General features: G+C 39.6%; 1 long non-coding RNA gene across 1 annotated transcript in view; it reads left to right on the forward strand.

Annotated features, from left to right (window-relative positions):
- Positions 1 to 19539, forward strand: part of LOC115657513 — a 35090-nt gene extending 15551 nt beyond the window's left edge. The window contains exons 2-4 of the long non-coding RNA XR_004001992.1: positions 6691 to 6751; positions 9113 to 9155; positions 18966 to 19539. This is a non-coding gene — a long non-coding RNA (uncharacterized LOC115657513). The remainder of the gene's footprint in view (positions 1 to 6690; positions 6752 to 9112; positions 9156 to 18965) is intronic.
- Positions 19540 to 19772: the final 233 nt, after the last annotated feature.

Genomic DNA, 19772 nt, shown 5'->3' on the forward strand with positions numbered 1-19772 from the left:
TGAGCTGTTTTTCATAGATAATTGCAAGAATTTTATCTAACCCTGCAGACCATTGTGGGAGTATGTCACATACCAGAGGAAATGGATTTTCTACATTATTATTAAAGGGAGTTTGTGTTTACAGGTTTTAATCCTAGAGGGCCCACAATAATCTGTACAACTGTTAGGAAGGGAAATTATTTTGAGATACTTATTCCAAATCTGCTGGCTAATGATTGCAAAAGTAACTTACAGTTTCACATGGTCTTACTGCAAAAGAATGTGCAATTTTAGCAGCTTTTGAATGAGTTTTGCTTTGAGTTTTGAGGTTCATTTCAAACCCCAAACTCAAAGCGAAACTCAGGGAATGCAAAGTCATTAGATCAAAACCTAAGGAAATATTTGCACACACCCCTGAAACCTTTGAGTCTTGTAGTGCTCATCTCACTGGAGAATGTGAAATGAGGAAAAATCAGGGCTGCAAGAAATAATAATAAAAATAAAATACTAGATCTTGAAAAACAATCTGTGAGGAGTCAAAAGCCCTTGTCAGGCAGTTGCTCATTAAATTTATTTCTGGATATTGCTAGCAGAAGTTCCAAAAATATTTTCCGCAACCTGGGACCTAAGCTACTAATTGTATATTCTCCTGCTTTCTTAGTTGTAATCATTATCTCTAACAAAAGTAAAATTAACCTTATTGAAGGAGTTACTGTTATTTTGTTTGTGTCGTTAATTTGAAAAAAATTGTTCTATTAATTAGTTTTCATTTCATTTTCATCTAGGAACGTGAAAGCCCTTAAATGCTGCAAGAAGTCATGCTTTTTGGATTCCTCTTCCTTATATTTTAGTCCCATGCTCTGAATTGGTCCCTGCTGGTTAACCAGATGTATGCACATTGGGGTGCGAGGGGAGGGAATTACACACAATTGTTGCAAGAAGAGAGAATATAGTTCATTAATTCTAATCCTCCTCCACTACAGTACTTTGGTCCCTGAGCCAAAGTACCTAAGATCACTGTCTCTCTACAGTCCTTCCCCTTATACCAACATCTCTTCTGACATCGTGCATTTCAGTTCTTCTCATATTCTTCAGTTCAACTGATAGAAGCCCATGTATTAGAAGATGGCCATTTGTTGTTTTCCCTTTTGTTTGCTTTTCTGCAACTAGCTAAACTGGTTTAGAAGGACTGATGGGAACAGTAGCAAACTCAGTCTCTCCTTGTGTAACATTTGCCATTAGTTCTTGCTGTCTCCAAAAAGCTTTTAACAATCTGCTCAATGAACAGGGTAAAAGGAGGAAGGAAAGTGAAGAAAAGGAAAATGAATACCGTAGTATCACTAACTTTCTCAGACTGGCAACCCAAAGGGCAATGGCAGCACAGCTTGAAGAGATTTGGGCGTTTTTTTTATAGGGAGCTTCCTTAGTAAATGTGTGACTTTGAGGTGGATACAGGTCAATGATCAGTAGCTTTCTTAGCTGGCGGATCTAGTTCCTAAGTGCTGCCAGAACAGGGACCTATATTTTTCTGCTGTTCTTCCTCCTCTTGCCAGTCTGAGAAAGTTAGTGATACTATAGTATTAATTCTCCTCTTTACTTTCTGACCTCCTTTTGCCCAGTCCATTGAGCAGATTGTTAAAAGCTGTTTGGAGAAATCAAGACCTAACAGCAAATGTTACAGAGTCCTAGGGAATGGAACCATTCCTGGCAACATTTTTCAGCAACCCATTGTCCTTAATTGCTCACTTTTGAACTTTCAGTTCTATTTCAAAAGTGTGAGTGAGACATGGTGGGACTGGGTTGTCCATTAGCCAATACCTATTGCCCTTTGGATTTCTTTCCCTCCTTGACAGGTGGTCCTAGGAAGAGTTGTTCATAACCAGATACAGTTCCCACCCTTCTCTACCTCCCAGTAGCCCTTAAAGCAGCATTAGGAACACTTTCTGCAGTCTATCTCTGGGATGTCAGAGCTGAGAGAAGTCTACGGGTAATGAATTACCTGCAGCAGCAAGCAGTCTCCCCATCATATTATTCTAGTGTCTAGGAGTCTTTGATAAGTTTCCCCATAGAGAAATGTTTCTCTAGAGAAATTTGATGTAAAACTATTTTGCAGGTTCATTGAGATTCCGTTGGGATGAGTCCCTTCAAAAGTCCCTTTTGCTCTGAAAATAAAGTGCCATTAGAAAACAATCTTTCTCACCTTGTTATTGTTATAGGAGCACCTAAGAATCCTAATACTATTAGAGCACCATTGTGTTAGGTTGATCAATTCCATAACACAGGCCTTACGATTTCATCCAGTAATTCCTGCATCAGCCTGAGTGCCTGGACATTCTACTATTACATTCAGGTCTCCGTCCTATGCCATTGAAATCAGTGAGTTCTGCCACTGACTTTAATGGAACAAGATTGTACTCTTCTGGTACATCTTGGACCAAATCTTGAAGATCTTAGTTGATTTTCTTTTAGTTAGACCCTGATTCATTGAATTCTCACACATGTGCTTAACTTTAAACACATACTTAAGTCCTGTTGAAGTAAATGGGAACTTTAAGCATGGTCTTACAGTTAAGCATGTGGTTTAATGCTTTATTGAAAAGGGATGGACTTATGCATATGGCAAGTGCTTTACTGAATTGGGACCTCAGTGCTTACCCAGGAAAAACTTCCATTGGCATCAGTGTGAGTCTTGCCTATGTAAAATATATGTAAGGTCTTCAGGATTGGTTACAAATATGAGATTTTTTTGCTTGTTTTCATCCGTTGTTTCAGCAGAAAAGCACATCGGAATTTTTCATAGCTCGATAATAACTGAATGTCTTAAAAATATTTGGGAGTTTTGCTTGAATGTGTGTTTTGATTACAAATTCACCACATATGGCATGGGGGAAAAAGTGCATGGCCTTAGAAGTTCAATGTTATTGAATTTCACCAATTGTTTCAGATGGAAACCTTTATTTTTTTTCCCCAGATATTTGTTTACTTCTCAATACTAGGACTTACTACAATTTGCACAATAGGTCAGCTCAATATGAAGTATTAAAATCAGGTATTGAATTTTTTGCTTTCTTTGGAGTAGTGTTATAAGAGATAGATTTCACACACAAAAATGCTTCCTGTCAGAACACAGCAAAAAAGAGAAGCAGAGTAACTGAAAGCACTCTTTGTGTCTGTTTTGAAACATGTTCTTGTTTTTTAAAAAGGTTTATGTAATTTTATTTTTACATTTATTCTTTTGCCAGAAACATTTTAGGTGCAGCTAGGGCAAATAATTAATGTAACTCCAAAGATGCATTTTCAAAGATCCATTATATATATTTTAACTTCTATGAGAATTCCTCTGATGCTATTTTTATGTGAGACTCTTGTTCCATTTCAGTAAAAGGATGACACAAGATGTTTGCTTAGAGAAAAGTCTTTGACATCCTCCTGAGAATGTTTTGATAGAATGGCATACATTTGGTTACAATTAGTAAGCCAAACAAGTTGCCATTGTTATCTCACTATGTTTGTCCATAGCTGTAAGGAGCTTTCAGAAAATATCCATCTCCATGTTTTCCATTAACTGGTTGCATGTTCAGCAGAGTTAAAGATCAGGACATTTTGTAAAACTCCCTTATCCTTAAGCTCAGTTTTGTCAGAGAAATTTTAAACTAAGATAAGTGTTTGAAAGTGGCAAGTACTGGTATCGTTAAGTATAAAGGGATATTGTAGATGTACCGTGGCTCATGTTCCTATATGTGGGGAAAAATACTGATCTGTTCTTGCTGCTTCTGGATACAAGATGTTGTATCTGAGAGCTGAAAATAATAGCTCCTGGTGAGAAGTGAAGTGCAGATGAATTTTCCTGGTTAGATTGAAAATAGGGTTAACTCTATTTTAGTTTAATTTTTGAAATTGCTCCCTACCTGGGTTTAGTTGATTTTATTTTATTCATGCTTCACTATGTAGTGTAAAAATAATCAACCTCGTTTCTGTATCTGACATGTGTTGTACTTTCATTTGTGCTCATTTGATGTTTTCTGTATAATCTCGGTTCCTTTTGTATTTTAGCTATAAGATGTCATCTTGTTTTTACTGCTAAATTATCTCCAGTATTTATTAAACTTAATAAATAGAGATTGAGGGAGACTCGGTGGTTCATGAGTCTGATAAAGAGATAAGAAGCCTTCAAAATCATGATCACTGCTTTAATTTTAGTCCAGTTCAGGTCATTAATAATCACAAATTTGACTGTTTTCATAGCTTATGTAAAATGACTTGGCTTCAGTCAAGTTCCTAGTAAACTATTGTCCCCCACAAAAAAACCCCACTGAAACTGTTACTAATTGGAACCATTGAACTTCATACTGGGAAGTGCTGAGCATTGGCTTTAGTGGGAGTTCAGGGTGTTCAGCACATTTTCGCATCAGGTATTTTGTTTGCAACCTCATTGGAAGGGCCATAGATTTATGGGCCATGGAGTCTGAGTGTGGGGGCAGGATGGGTGAGCTTGCACTTCCTCTCACAGTGCTGTAACTCTGTCTGGGGCAGAGTGGAATTTCCTGTATTCCTTCACTGTTAAGTTGGTGAAATCATTTAAATTCTATTAATTTCTGAAGGGATGGGTCAATATTGAATTGAATATTTTACCCCAAATCTGTATTTAAAGGGTCAAATCCTGGGCCAGCCTGAGTAGCCTGGCTCAGTTTTGAACAGATGCATAGGTAAAAGTGGAGAGAGGGGAATTCCCTCCCCACCCCCAGGTGCAGAACAGCCCAATGATTGAAGTAGCCTCAGCCAGCATTTGCTGAGAGGTGCGTGATGGGAAGTTTTGCACAACAGTGGTTGCCTCATCCTTGCCCTGCTGTGCTCCCAGAGTGTTGCCACACAAGGAACTCACACTGGGGGAGGGGAGGGAGGTTTCTATGATATGCAAACAGTGTGCACTGCAGCCCCCTGCAACAGCTACTTTCTTGTGCTGTAAAATTGTACCATTTCTGCTGGCAGGGGCCTCTGAGTTGGGAGTTGAGGGCACACAGCATCTAGGAGAATTGGGCCCAGAATCACTAATAAAATTAGTAACAGCAATAAACCCATCCTTTTTCATGTTCTCATCATCAAGTACAAGTGGTGTCAGTTCATATTCTCTAAAGCATTTTGAATTCTCTTTAGTTGGTGATTAAGTTACTCTGTTCATGAGCAGGGGAAGCTGGATACGAATGTTAACTTTAAGGGTAAACTTAACCTTGTCTGAGGTTGTAACAGACACTGTGAGATCAAAAGCTCTTCCAAACTGTCTTACAGAAAAAGAATGCCCCAGCTTTACCGTTTTTGCTCAATTTCTTCCCTCTGGAAAGAGACTCTATATTTAATACATTTAAACTTGTGGTATGAGCTATCCATTTTGTCTCTCATCTTAAACATAATTTGCCCTGTGTTGCAGTTCTTTAGATTTATGCAGTAGCCACATTTGTTAAAGTATTTGGCAGTGGTGACATCATCTTTGTTGAAATGCCATTGTGAGTGATGAGTCCCAGATGCTAACATACAGCAACAGCCAAGAGAAGGAATACAGTGTAAAATCAAATACAATAAGTTGGGAGATAATAAAAGGTTATTTCCTTGTCTTTTAATATTACAAGATTTATCTTGTTCATATGTTCAGCAAGAGTTAGAATAAGGCCAATTATGAAAATATGATTAGTTATCACCAGGATGATGATACTGTGTGAGCTGTATGGGATGTGCTATGCTGTGAACTTGAGATGAAGACTGCATGAAACATAGTATCTTTTAAAATGTATTTTTGCAATTTTTTGTTAGTTTATTCATCTCTTAAATTTGGACTGATTACAATGTATGTTGAAAATGTGCAAAAAGCCAGATGTCTCTCTCTTTGAACTGCCAGGATTTAATGTGTCATTTGGATAATGGTCATGCATGGTTATATCTGCACATCATGTTTTCTAATGTACTGTAACATGACATGCCAATGTAACCAAGAATAACACAGTTTCCTAATGACATGTCATGTCTGTGAAGTGTAAAAAGGATGTGGCTTGCTGAAAATGTGACTTCATTTTAAAATAAAGTCATTCTCAATACAATTTCTACTTTACCAAAAATAGCTTTCGTCATAGATTTTTTTAGAGATGTTTAATTAAAGTGGTTGACTTCACAGACACATCTTCAGTTGTACATAATTTCTGCATGTGGCACCCTGAATATTATATATTGGCTGTATGATGTGCAATTTTATATACATTCTTATCATCTACTTTGTGAGGTTGGCTTGACTAATCTTTTTTTTTAAAAAAACTAGGTAGAAGTCTTCCCCTCATTTGGCCCTGGCAAGGATGCATTTTCTTTAGAACTTTATACAGACTGAACACTGGATAGTGTTCAGCAACATAAAAACAGCATCCAGAGTTTCAGAGTTGACTTGAGATAACTGAAAAAACCTGCCTAGTTGGCAAATTAAAAAAAAATGTTCTGCAGGTTCATAGGCATAGTACAAACTTAGCTAAAGTTAATGGAGGAGAAAAAGACATTTAAACATGGCCTATTGGGGAGGTTACAAAATGAATGTGTCTTATCAATATGACACTATATGTGATTTGCATAAGATGTATGGATGTGACTTCAGTTACAAGCTACATTAAGAAAAAACAATGAATCAAAATATGACTATTTCATGGCATTATTTTATTTCTATCATTCTATTTTTAGTTTATCTAGAATGAAGATTTTCAAAAATGCTCAGCGTGGACTCAGGAACTTGGTTCTCGAGGTATGTCGTCACTTCAAAAAACCCAAAAGTGCATGTTTTCTTACTGCAGGTTAATAGTGAAGACATGGCAACTTGGCTTTCAACTCAGCTTAGCCGTTTGAGTTCCATTCCAGACGTCCTATCCCAGGAATGGGCAAACTTTTTGGTCTGAGGGCCACATCGGAGAATAGAAATTGTATGGCGGGCCATGAATGCTCACAAAATTGGGGTTGTGGAGAGGGAGGGGGTGAGGGTTCTGGCTGGGGGTGCGGGCTCTGGGTGGGGCTGAGGTTGATGCGTTTGGGGTGCAGGAGGGTACTCTGGGCTGGGATCGAGGGGTTTGGAGAGCAGGAGGGGGATCAGGGCTGGGGCAGAGGATTGGGACATTGGGAGAGGCTATGGGGTGCAGGCTCCGAGCAGCGCTTACCTAAAGCTGCTCCCGGAAGCAGTGGCATGTCCCTTCTCCATCTCCTATGAGGAGGCACGGCTAGGCAGCTCTGCACACTGTCCAATCCACAGGTACCGCCCCTGCAGCTTCTATTGGAGCACTGGAGGGGGCCATTGGAGCACGTAGGAGCTGGAGCGGAGCCATGACACGGCTTCTGGGAGCTGCATGGTGCGGCCCCAACCCTGTGCCCTGGCTGGAGCACCGGAGCAGAGCTGAGCTGCATGGTGTGGCCCCTGACCCAGCGCCCCGGCCGGAGTGGGGTCCAGCCACTTGGTGTGCCCCAACCCACTGCCCTGGCCAGAGCGCTGCCCCAGCACCCCAGTGGGAGCTCGCGGGCTGGCTTAAAATGGCTCACAGGCCCACCCCTGCCCACCTCTAGGCTTTAACTGGAGCTGCTAACCCGAGTTGAAAGCATGATTTCCGTGTTTTCACTGCTATTTAAATCTGTGTTACTTAACTTGACTTAAGGACCACCATTATTATTATTATTATTTTTGGTTAAGACATATCTTCAGTGATTTTAACAGGACTTCACACCTAAGCACTTAAGGTCAAATTTTCAAAAGTATTTAAACACCTCAAGGTGCAGATTGACATCTAATAGGATTTCGAAATGTGCCTAAGCAAGTTAGGCACATAGCTTCCATTGAAATGAATTGAAGGTGTCTAAATATCTTTTGAAAAGCTGACCCCTAAATCACATTTAAAATGGCTCCTAAGTCTCTTTAGCACTTTTGAAAAATGTACCCATAGTGCACTTATACCCAGTAATACTTTTTGGGAAGGGTATACGGTAGATGTAATGCTGTAGTATAAAATGTATCTCTTCCCCTGAATGTAGTGACAAATCTTGCTTTTGTTCATTTTATGAACCTTTTCCTCTTGAGCCATATCATTCAAGTCCTGGGTGATTTAGGGCATACTTAAATGAGATATCAAATCACTCACACATTTCGGGCCAGCTAGTGTAAGCCAGCATAGCTTTGGGGCTGGCCCTCAAAGTCTTGCATCTTCTTGAATGGAATTATTTCATCTCCATTTCATGTCTTTATTTACTAGTAAGGAGACCAGAGACTTCCCTGGCTAGCTTGGTACAGTCTACAGGCTACCCTGATACAGTCTCAATGCACATTTTATTAGGTACATTTTTCCCCAAACCGTATGGTCCCTATTTTCCTTGGGACTTGTGGAACATTTCACACAGTTCTTTAAAAAACAAAAGAAAAAACATTGGGGAGAGAAGGTGACTGAAAGAAAAGGGGTGGTGAGTGGATTTTTTCCTTACATATAGAGATGTACATTTCCAACTGTGGATCTACCCAGCCTCCATGTGCATCCACACAATGTACAGGAACAGATGCATATGGCACACAAAAAATTTATATCTGCCTGTGAAATAATCTAAGAACTGTGCACTATGCATATACAAATGTTTGATTATAGTAAGTACAAAGCTGTTTGCACCAACAAAATAAGCAAACATGTGCTCATGATTTTTTGTGTACTACTTACCTATGTACTTGTATAGTTACTTATACTTTAATGTCTATGCAGCAACCAAGTATTTAAAAATATAAATAATAACAACAATCTCTTCCTTCCTTCCTTCCTAGCCAGACACCCCTCAGAAATGTGCCCCTTGATTTTTGCTTAAGATGCAAATTGCAGAAAAAAGAGAGAGCTCTGCCTGATGGTGACAGTGTGTTTTGACCCCATATATTTCACATCCTTGTGATACTGTGATCCCTTTGATTCTATCTAGGTCAGTGGTGTCAATGTTCTTTGCCATACTAGTTATAACTGCTCTGGGCCAGCTATTGACTGGAAATCTGACTTTTTCCAAACAACATAGTAAACTTTGCCTGTACTGCCGTTCTTCCCTCATTCGCCACGCAGTTTCAAGCTTACGCATCTCTTCCTTCTCTTCCCTACAGGCTAGAGGAGTGTGCTGTTGCATAGTGACGAACTTGTTCTAATGTAAGTATAACTACAGAGCTGTCAATTAAACACCCTGTGATTTCTTGTGGGGCATTACGTTTAAGTTGAAACTCTGGCGTCAGACTCTTTGTTTGCACAGGGTTTTAGTGCAATGGCGTCTCACTGATTTCCTTTAGAAATAAATAGGAAAACACTTGCCAGCGGTATCACGTGATGTTGTGCACAGACTCTGCAGCTGTCTCTGTAATTCTTACAGAAGTGAAAAGGTGATGACTTTTCCACTGTACCACCCAGACCTTTAGTTTTTTCTAAGTCACCATGTACTTGCAAAGCATTGGAAATTATTATGAATATTTATGATGGCATAAAAATGGAGCAGCTGTAAGTTGTTTCAAACATTTTTAAGAACAAGAAACCAATTTCTACTGTAAAACAAATACATCTGTTAGAACTGGGAGAAAGTGGAAGCCCTCGGGGCTGATCTCAACCTCTTTGTGTATTTGAGAGCTGGAACACTGTCAGCGCCAAATAATTGAGTAACACTAATATATGCTGTATAGATAAAAGCTAAAACATATGGGGAAAATACTGAGTTCATAGTTCTAGAGATCATGCATGCAAATAAATCAATATTAATCAGAGATTAATTTGAAGTTGAGTGCCATGAAACATTGTGGATTCTTCCAAAGTTCATAATTACAGCAGAGCCATCTTCTAAACACTTTGCATCTACTTTGATTTGCCTGGAATATGTGTTTTCTGGACTTTGAAAAAGTTATTGCTCCATAGAACAGCAGTTAAAATATGTGTATTTGAAAAAGTGTGTGTGAAAATAGGTACTGTACTGGCTTCAAGGAGGCTTGTAGGGTTTTTCTTCTCAGAATCACAACTTACAAGCAGCCAGTAATCAATATCTAGTTGGAAAAATACTTCAAGAGACTAGCACTACGTTTTGGTTTTAGGGTTTAGAAAGAATTAGTCTACCCTTAATCTGGACATTGCCCGTGGCCTGATATTTAGGTCTACATCTGAGGTACATAAACATCAAAACAGTTTGAGCTTGTAGAATAACGTGTGTTTTAGGTAATGCACAGTACCTTGCTAAAATTAACCACTTGTGTGAATGGGAAACCTGTCCATCTACTTGAGGTTTTCATCCATCCCAATGTGATCATGCAATAATAATAATAATAATAAAGAATGGTCTGATTTAGGCACAATTGACTCATGTTAGCCATATTCAGTTGCTGTGTTGAAGCCCAGAATCCTGAGGGGTTTTTCTATTTTGTTTGTTTTGTTCTTCCAAGAGGATTTCCTACTAGTTAGATTCATACATGTGAAAGCTAGTGCACTTACCTTTGACTGACTACTGACAATAAATTTGGCTCATGAAATGCACACATATAGACCTAACCCTAGCACCTCTTTAAGATAATTCAGAGATCCAGTTGGTGAGCAGTCCCCTTCCATTCACCGAGCAGAATCTTCATCAACATTTTAATCAGCATATAATTCACGGTGCTTCATAAAATCAACTCCCCTCATCCTTGAAGTAGCATTCTCTTCGACTGGCCACTGTTCCAGAATGTCATCAACTATCAGTTTGAGTAGTGTTCCATTACAGTTCAGTAAAGCTTCCATACCAGTATGCAAGACATCATCCGAAGGCCTGATGTTAGCCTGAGAGGATAATAACGATGAGACATTCTTTCAATAAGGGTCTTTTTTAAATATTAAGGATGACTTGTTTTAATTGAAGGAGAGGAAAGAAACTCCTACCAAGAGTCAGAAAGATCCCCTAGGGCACTCCAAAGCGTTTAGACTATGTATTATAGACAAAAACCAGAGACTCAGCAATGAACAAGAGCCTATGAAAAGTGGCCCTCCATCAGAATGTAAATTGCAGCTGATCAGTTTGTTCTCTCCTGCCGTTAAGGCTCTGGCCTTAGTTAAAAAATAAGACAGCTGACTAGCCTAGTTATTAGAGGCAGATTATGGAGGTCTTCTTATTTTATGGTCTGAAAATTTGCTGCATTTGTATAAGAAGGGATAGAGAGTAATTACCGTTCAAACCATTCTTTTCAGCCTACAAGATCCACCTGTTATGTCACATAGCAGAAGTGTACACCAAAAATGCAGACTACTGCAGTGACAGCAGCAGGTGTGTAGCAGCAACAAGTAATCAAATCAATTGAACTGGAGGTGTGGATCAAATTAAAGGATTTCTGTGTTTCTAGATCTCATAGACTCATAGACTCATAGACTAGCTAAAAGAAAATAAACATTTGTTTATTTAAATAAATAAATAGAGAAAAATCTGTGTTTACAATCTGTTCAGAGTAAATGTTAATTGGGGGCAAAGGGGAATCTTTAAGAGGAATTCCAAATAACATGATCTTTTCATACTTGCTGTAATGGTGATTTTAGGCTCAGATTTTTAAAGCTACATCTCTACCCCGATATAATGCTGTCCTCGGGAGCCAAAAAATCTCACTGCGTTATAGGTGAAACCGCGTTATATCAAACTTGCTTTGATCTGCGGGAGTATGACCCCCACCCAGCCACCCCCCGGCGCTCTGCTTTACCACGTTACATCAAAATTCATGTTATATCGGGTTGCGTTATATTGGGGTAGAGGTGTATTTATGCATTGTTGTGATCAGCATCACAAAGCCTAACTGATTTAGGAGTCTAAATTTCATTTTCAAAATGGATTTAGGCACTTAGGAGTCAACTTTTGAAAGTGAGATTTAGACTCCTGAATTAAATGTAGTGTTGCTGAGTGAAGCCGCCCAAATAGCTTTAAAAATCTAGCACTTAGTCTTTAATATGTATGCACAGATAGATATAGGTACAGTATATGCCATTGTGTCTATTTGACAAAGGCAAGCCTGGGTTTTTATTTCTGTTAAGAAGCAAATGCAAAATAAAACTCTTGTCTGTACCATATGATTCATGATTGGCTTACAGAGAATTGAACTGAGTGATAGCACCGTTAGAGCTCTTTTCCAAGAGCCAATTCCTGTGGTCTCACTGGGTCCAGCTGCTGATGACTCATAGAGGAAATGGCAGAGATTAGGGTGCACAGGGAAAAAATCAGAACAGCACAGAAATAAAGCAAATCAACCAAGCATTACCTTTTGTGCAAAACAGAACAATGGCTTAACTACTAAGGTTCAAAATGATCTGTCTTATTCCCCTCATTTGTGCTATTCCTGTTGGAAAGACCACCAGGAAACATGTGAACCACTATGGAATACACACTGTAATCCATGGAACATCTCAATTAATATTCCCTCCTGACTACCACTAGAACAATACATAGCATCAAGCAGTTTAATTTCCGGCAATAATGCCTTTTGTAAGACTGAGAGGTTTTTCCTTTCAATTAGGTCTTAAACAAGGATTTTTGAAAATTAGTTAGGTATTCTGTATATTGTGAAGTGGTAGCTCCAGATTTCATAAGGACTAGCATATGGCTAGGTAAAATGCCTGGAAACATGCTGGCTGTTGTTAGCAATATTACTATCAGTAATTTCTCCCTTACAGATTTGGCATTGGTTCTCTTTAGAATAGAGTTAATCCTCCAACATGCTTTGTTAGCAGATAATATACCCAAAATTGTACAGTACTTAAAACTCTGCTCTTGATTTGACTTAGTGCTACACAAGTAATTATAGACCTGTCAGCAAAAAATTAATGTCGCCTTTCTAATCTAAACAGGAAGACTCAAAGGGGAAGCATTTGGGATCTCAGTTTACTTACTAATGTATAGTAACAATTATTGCATTGGTTAAAAGCACTAAACAATCTGACTCATTCTGAGAGCTCAGTAGATTTTACTAAGTGAGATTGTTAATAAACTGGATTATAAAATAGTTGGGGCAGGAACTTTGTCTTTTGCATGTTTAAAATGCTGTGTGCATTTAAAGTGCTATATCCCGGTAAATACATAAAACAAGAACAAATTTGGCTAATTTATAATATCAGATGCCTTATCAACCAAAGCAAATGGGGGGAAAAAAACCCCACAAACATCCTAACAGCAATCTAAGGACTTGTCTATATGGTGGGAGAATGCATTCTTCATGGGTGTGATTTCTAAAGCGCACCAACATATTGCATACAAATTGGTCCATGTAGATCCTGCTGGTGTGCTTTAAAGTTGTTTGAAACAGTACTACATTAGAGCACAGTAGTACGCAGCAGAATGGTCTACACTGACCAATTAATTTGTAACACGTTGGTGAGCTTTAGAAATCACAGTCCTGTGGAGCGCATTATCCAATCGTGTAGAGAAGCCCTAAGAAACTGTTCAAAATACCTGTGAACATCACCAATTTTATTTCCTATTTTTAAAAATGGATATTGTATATTGACTAAAATCAAGACACTCTGTGACCTGTAGAGGTTTTCTATTTAAAATCTATACCCTGTCAGTGATTTTCATTCTAACAGATGCATTTTATAAATGGTTACTTTAGTATTGCTAAATATTGCTAAAATCTCCAGACTTTTAATTCACTTACTTTCTTCTCCTGTTGTGCTATCAGTTGGTATTTGTGTTCAGAGAAGAAACAGGATACCACTGTTACTGTCACTGTACACACTCCCTGCAGCATGGACTAAATTTTTTAAAGGGTCATAAAAGCACCTCCCATTTTGCACCTGCAACTACCATAATATTTCAAGAAGTTTTGTAAATGAAATAAACAATTTGTATAGTGTTATTTCTATATGGAAGATCACTGTTCAATTCAATTCAATGCTTGTGAACCCTCTGCATGTCATGGATCTGGTATGAATGTTAGCCAGTGTGGGCTAGCATGCAAGGCCACACTAGTGGTGGTCTGAGGATGGGCCAGTAGAGGAGTGGGGAATCAGCATTTAGGTAGATCCAGTGCACCCAATACCCTGTGCAACTGGTGTGAACAGAGAGGGGCTACGGCTGCTATTTCAGGCAATAAGCTGGAGAAGTACCTGCTGCTGTATGCTTCTGTAGCCCCATACCTGAATCTGGAGGTGTCAGGGGTCTGAATTCCACTTGCAATCTGCATAGAGTAACAGAGCAGATTAACTTGTTGAATAATTCTTCATCTATTTGTGTTAATATAGGATCCAGTGTGATGTACTGAGGACAGTGCTGGAATTGCAAGCTATCATTTGAAGAGTGTTGAAAGGAGAGAAGAGGAGATGGTTCCTGGTCCTGCTTTCAGGCTAGGGGTCTCTGTAGGGAAGCATGTGATCAAAATGAGTCTGGAGAAAAACAGCCCTAGTATAAGGTCGGGTGAGTTGTGCCTCTCTGTTTTAGGGAGCAGCCTGCTTTTCTCTCTCTCCCTCTCTTTCTCTCTCTCTCTGGTTTTGGGTTCTTGTGTGTTTATCTTTCTGGATTCTAAGAAATAAAGTAGCATTACATTGCAGCTTTCCAGCAAGAGGTGGTGGTGGTGGTGTTTTTATCTAACTTCACTGTGTATATGTTGTGAACATAAAACCTATGATTCAAGTACTTTGCATTCATCCAGCCTAAATTTACTCTTCTGCATGTGCAGATGGGTGTGAGGGATGAGCTCTTATTCCTGGTTCATACCTTAGAGACAGATTCTGAAATAAGAACTTTTATTTATTAAGTAATGTGCATTGTAAACTGTTTTGATGTTGTAGAAATATTGCCTTCTCCTTACCACTTTAAGATATCCTAGCATAAAACTGGCTGTCAATACAATATCACTTAGGTAATTCGCATCTGGACCTTAGAGCACAACAAAATTATTAGTCCATAAATCTCTACTAATTTATGAATCTTTCATCAACATACACATATAAATTATATCATTAATCACAATGATTTCAGGGATCATGTGGATGTAATTTCATGGGAGCTCTGCAGTAATTTAGCATGAATTGATGTCCACTTATTGGAAAGCACTACCTACGTCGATACTGTGTAAATGATAAACTACAGTGTAAATGATCAACGTAGTGTTAAGGAACTGCCAAAGAAACCTCAAATTTGCAAGTAAAGGCAAGTTATCTTAAAAACAGTTCATTTCAGTTCCATTATATCCAAAAAATCCATTTGATTCTGGCTACTCTTGTGTGAACGTGCAAGGTGTGTAAGAAAGGATACAGAGAACTCTCTCTCCTGCACCCTTGCACAGGGGAAAAGCAGGATGATATACTTGCACTCTTAGTGAGAATATAAGCACTGACTGCAGCACTAGACAGTCCCAATGGGGCAGAGTCTGCCTGGGCTGTAGCTGGTGGATCAGGGCTGGAACTAGATAAACACATGCTCATGGTATGTTGTTATGAAGTGTAGCAATAGCCAACTCAGGCCTAAGGAATCTTACCTTGAGATTATCAGCAATGGTAATACTCTCACTGCTTCCAGTGAGAGGAGGAACAGGCCCATGTATTCATTTGCTTACTCAAACTCTGTACATTGGTAGCCAGATTACATAATTTGAGGCAATGTGGATTAGTGGATAGGATGGCCAGATGGATAGGAAAGTCCAGTCGAAAAAGGGACATGACATTGTCTGGTCAGATCTGCTGACCGGACACCAAAAGTCCGGTTACTGTGGGCGGGGAAGCAGGGAGGTGCTGGGTCATCAGCTCCGCCAGCCCCTACTTAGCCAGAGCCAACTCCTACCTGCATTGGGCAGCTGCAGCTCCTAGCCCCAGCTCTGCAAGTGAGTCCTTCCTGACCCAGGTGGGCACGTGGGAGGAGGGAGGAGAGGAGAAGAGCAACAAGCAATGGGGAGGAGGAGCAAATAGGGGACAGGGCCTCAGGAGAGGAAGCTGGGCGGGGTCAGGGTCTTGGAGGAAGAGGTGGGACGAGGCAGGTTCTGGGAACCCTACTACTGGACGGAAAACTAGATTAGACCTCAAGAGATCTGGGTTCTATTCCTGGAGCTGCCATTGCTGGATGACACTGGGCAACTTGCCTCAATACCCTGTGCCTCCGTTTCCTAAAGTATAAATGTGGATAATGATGTTTCCCTCCTTTGTAAAAGGCTTTGAGTGTGGTGGAGTGGGGACAGGGAGGGGAATACTGAGACTCCATTTGGGGGGTATTCTGTGCTGCCCGCTTGCCCCTCACCTCAGCAGCTGGCACACGTGAGCCAAGTTCCACCTGTCCCCTAAACCAGCTGGTTCTATTTGTTCCTCAGCATCCAGCCTGATCTCATGTATCATGGTGGCCACTCCAGCCCCATCTCTGGGTCCCACCGCTTCTCCCCCATTATGCCTCTGTGAGATATTATGGGGACAGAAACATACATCAGACCATCCCAATATTTCCATTGTGGGGGCTATTCCCTCCATCCTCCTCGTTCTGCCACCCTGGCTTTGATAGTTACGGAGGAAAAATGCTAAATAAGACCTGGCCATTATTATTATATGTAGATTTCTTGTCAGTCTACAGGAGGAGATTCAAAATGAAAATTTCATCTAAACCAAACTTGCGAATCATTAGTTCACTTTCCCTCAAACAGACAAAAACTGCTTCATAACTAAGGAACTTCTGAAGGTAATGAAAGCTTCATTAGGAAAAATGAACTAATCAGTGCCCTCCAAGGGGAAATTCATTCTGTTCAGGAGGCCATAGCCTCTGCTGCTGCACATACTTAATATCATTTATATTATTGTTTAAATCACTACATACATTTTAGATACTTTTAAAAATCAAGTTAATGGACCATATTATATGGCTTAGGATCATTTATATCAAGAATTACTGGTTGTTGTGATAATATATTTGAATATGGATGAGAAAACACATGCAAGCAAATATCATTGCACTTATTTATAGGGTGGGTTTAAAATGCACTCATTGAAATGAACATTTGGAAAAGTTCTATGTCCCATAAGTGAATCTCTTTCAAATTGTGTATATCACCAGTGCTCAAAGATGATATGGCTAAATACTCCTAAAGCCACTTTTACCTCTTTCATGCATTTAAAATCAAACTGCAATGGTAAAACATTGCATCTGCGGAGAAATTTCCCTCTCCCCAACTTTGGTTACTAGCTGTTTGTGTGAGAATGTAGCTCAGGTGTCCACTGGATATTGGAATAAAAAAAGGGTGATAAGTGGCAAATTCACGATTCAGAAAGGAGGTATCCTGAACAGAGAGGGGTCTGGAAGCCTTTAAAATAGGCAAGAACCTAAAAAGAGAGAGAGAAAGAAAGGGCAAAAGAGGATAAGCATATCCTAGACTCAGAAATTCAAAAGTGAATAATTGAAAGAGAAATGGAAGCAAGGAGGAAACATGAAGTAATGAGTGAGAAGATTCTGAAGCAGAAAGAAATCCAAGGCCCTGTGCTACTGGCTCACTGAAAGGCAGAGTATAGTCCCTTAAAATTTCTTACATGTGCCAGGCAACCAGAGAGCTGTGCATCATGGCTTCCTTTAGGTTTCCTGTGTTGTATTCCATTCCTGGCTACACTAGCAGCAGCAGCAAAGGTTGTCTAGAAGCCCAGTTTCTGAAGCCTTGGCACAGCGCATTTCAGAGAGCAAGATTTCTGTCAATTTCATGCTGTTATTGGTGAACAAAGAATTGAGCAGATTGCCAGGGGAGTGTGATGTAGGACCTGGATGGGGGAGAGATTCGTGTAAAACCCAAGGAGAGAAGAGAGTAAGACAGTGTGAAGTAGATGGGGGTCAGGGGAAGGGTGGCTGGAGACAGACAAAATATGTATGATGAGAGTGAGTGCAGTTCACTTTTTAAAAACTTCTTTTGCTCCTTTCATAATTTACTTTTACCCACTTCCTCTCAGGATCTTCATAAAATCCTGGAAGACAGGAGTTTGGGAGCAGAGTAATTAACCCTTGGATGGTTTATGAAAGGAATCACAATCTGCAGGCCCTGGACACATAGAGAGAGTTTGGTCCATTTTTTTCCTATCTATTTGTACGATATCTAGTACAATGGGGTCCCATCCTGATTGCATCCTTTGGGTGCTACCTACAATACAAATAATAACAAATGAAAGTGTTCTTGTTATGAGAAAAATCTGGCCACTTCCTCCCCATGTGGTACGCCCTGACTAAGCAGAGGGATATGTTTCTGATATGGAAAGAAGAGTGCAGAATGAAGAACCCTCATGCAGACATCTGTACCTACTTCTTGCACTGATAGAACTTGCATTGCCCAAGGATGGGCTGTGGGAGGAGCTGAATGGTTACTCAACCTGTATACTGGGCTAACGATGTGTCCCTACAGAATCAGTTTTTTCAGAAAGCATAACAACATTCTGAAAAGCTCTAGCATCCTTTAGAACTCGGAATGCCATAAAGTCATTTCATTCCTAACTGCTTTCAGGGGCAAGTATATGCTTCTCTTATATTTGAAAATGAGATGTGTTAATTTTTTTAAGCGTACAGTAATTGCCTAAATTGTTAGTTGTTGCTTTATGGCCGTCTACATTATAAAGTCACCTAGAGTTTTTTGTATGAGTGGCTTTTCTTGCTTAAACATGAAGAAATAAATAATAATCAATGAATTCACAAAGTACTGCCTCAGTTCTCCTTACATATTACCTGTGTATTACTCAGGATCTAAAGCTAAGTGGGTAGATTGCTCACAGCAACACATTTCATTCATGTTGCTTAGTTTCAGATGTGGAGTGCACCTCCAGGTATCCAGAAGCATGTCCATTACTGAGCATTGTGGTGGAGCCAATAGTACTTCAGCCTCCCTCTTCGAGCAATAGATTAGTGACAGTAGTAGGCGGACAAGTTTTGTCCCTGGGGAATATTAGAAATCTAGAGCTAGAAATAGATGGATTAACTGAAAAGCAACCCACCCTCTGATCTAAATTATTGCCTCTCTTTTTGTATTTCAGGAGGGAACCTGTGATAAAGTGTGATAGGCAGTGATAATGATGGAAGTCCAGGATTCTACACCAAAGTGATAAACTTCATTCTGGCCTTCCTTGTGCCCAATTGTCTTCAGCTGGATATGAGCTCTAGCCTGGAGCTATTTACACCATGATCAGGCTAGTAATTAGCAAAATGTTTAATATAATATAGAAGCAATTAGGAGGTGATAACATGCAATTAAGATGTGTTTTCAGATTAAAGATTTTATAGTGCTCTCTTTCTTGAAAAGATAAAGTGCCTATCTCAAAATGTCAAACTGCAGTGATTTAATCTGAATTATTTTCAATTAATATGCATGTATTCTTGCTATGTGTTCACCATTGTTATTGACATTGATAAATTAAGCTCATCCCTGCAGAATTTATCCTTGAGTCGCTCTATATTTCCTGAATGTCAGCTCTTCATTCGGTTGTTTTTTTTTATTCCTACAAGCTGTGCACGATCTAACTCTTAAGTCCCCTGATTCATCCCTGGGATTACAGTGATGTGTCAGTCTGAGTGGAACAATAATCTGAAAGGGCATTGTTATAAATAGTGTGTTAGAATATAATTGTTTGTCATGTCGTTTCTCCCCTTTAAATCCCTCTGAGTCCTGTTTAAGTAATTTAGACAGCTAGAATGACAAGAGTCTTGAGACTTCATGTATAGAGTTGTCGAACCAGTCTTCAGCCTACTCTGCCTTTTGAGACTATCTCATCTGCAAAATAGGAAGTACAAACAGCAGATGAATTTTGCCTACCCTGTGGGATTTCACACAGGCCATTTATAGA

This window comes from Gopherus evgoodei, chromosome 9 (assembly GCF_007399415.2).
Source record: "Gopherus evgoodei ecotype Sinaloan lineage chromosome 9, rGopEvg1_v1.p, whole genome shotgun sequence".
Taxonomy (NCBI): domain Eukaryota; kingdom Metazoa; phylum Chordata; order Testudines; family Testudinidae; genus Gopherus; species Gopherus evgoodei.